The sequence below is a fragment of the Poecilia latipinna genome, unplaced genomic scaffold, assembly GCF_001443285.1.
Source record: "Poecilia latipinna isolate Pla-1442-1.1 unplaced genomic scaffold, P_latipinna-1.0 Scaffold1384, whole genome shotgun sequence".
Lineage (NCBI taxonomy): Eukaryota > Metazoa > Chordata > Actinopteri > Cyprinodontiformes > Poeciliidae > Poecilia > Poecilia latipinna.
Genome location: NW_015114000.1, coordinates 123,389 through 125,103, shown reverse-complemented (window position 1 = coordinate 125,103; position 1,715 = coordinate 123,389).

The following is a 1,715-nucleotide window of genomic DNA, read 5'->3' as shown; positions in this document are numbered from 1 at the left end:
GCTCAAGGACCCCCAGGACACTACGGACCGACGCTCTTGTGGTTGCCTAGAGACGGACTCTACGCAGCCGTGGTGAGCTGCTATCGACCGCGTCTTTTTAAAACATCCTCAACCCGATTCTCCACCGTCCTTAGAACCGAAACCTCTCGTACAGATACGGACGTGAGAGGGAAGACTCAAATCGCAGGCTGAACATGTTAGTGAAGATGAATACAGGCAATTAAAACGAATGTGTTCGTCCTGGCGTGTTGTGCAGTGCTGCATGATGTCAGACAGAATGGATCAGGAAGAAGACCCGGTTAGAACCTAAAGAACCAGACATCAGCATTCATCCCTCAATCATCTCCTGAGACTGATATGGTACAGAACATTTTGCTATGATTGATTAAGTTTGTTATTGTGGTTTTAATTGACTGTCATGGTTTGATTATTAGATTTGCTTATTTAATGTATAGTCATATCAGCCAAAAATAATACAAATGGCCATTTAAAGAACAAATTATATTAACAAAATACATTTAGTTAGCATAATTTCTTCTGTACCCCTGCTGGCCCCCATCTAGAACCGTCCCTGGGCAGAAGGTCTATGTCTGACATTAATAATACATTAAATGACCACTGAACACTGAATTAATATGCCAACATTTCTTAATAAAACAAACAGAAAGCCCTAACAAATCTTTTTAAAGTAGGAAATATTTCTGTATTTACTGTTAATCTCTTAATATTAAGAGGTGGATTTTTTTTAACCTTCACAATTTTATTTTAACAACGAATTAAAAATTATAGTGCTGCACTTTTAGCTGCTGTATTGAGATAGGATCATACTTTCCATCTGCTAGATCAGGGCTCTGCAACCTGATCCAGCCTGAATCTCTGGAGACACAAGTGGCTCTTTGGCTTACTTGATATATCAAATAATGAAATATTGCTCTGTTTTTGTTTTTTTTTCATTCTTTTTTAAGTGTTGCCATGGGAAAACACTGACTACCCTGGTCCTCGTGGTAAATTTGATCTAGAACCAGCCTCCAAATCTAACTCCTCACTTGTATAAATATTTTTACAATTTATAAAATTGTAAATTTTATAAATTGAATTTATAAATTTTCACATAACTTTTATACTTTTGGAGCCCCGTTTGAGGACACATTGTGATTATGAAATTAGGTAGTATGATCAGTTACTCAGTACTTGAGCAGTTTACCAAATATATTTTACACTTGCTTAATTAAACATGTTTAAGGTGTGCTACTCTGATTAGGGTACAATTTTGGAGTACTCTATGTATGAATGATTGCTCTCTGGATCACTTTTTTTAAGGTTTTGCTGACTGTAGTTGCCTTTATTTGGAAGTAGTTTGACAGTAAAGTGGGTAATGAGAGAGAGGGAAGACATGCGGCCTGGGTCCACTGCCACGATGCCTAAAGCCTCAATATGTGGGTTGTGCTTTGCCCCTGCGCCATCACAGCAACCCCTCTGGATTACTTTTTAAAAACAAAAAACACTGCCATAAATATTGTCTATTGCTGCAGCGGCCATCCCACCCCATGAAAGTAGGGTGACACGCCGTGGTGGGTGTCCCTTATTTTGATTTCTGAAAGGTGGCAACCCTAGATGAGGGAGAAACAAACTTAACATTCACTGCAAAACAAAAAAACAAAACTATAGTTTTAAAGCAGTCCCGGTTCCCACTTGGGTTTTAATTTTCCTTTTTT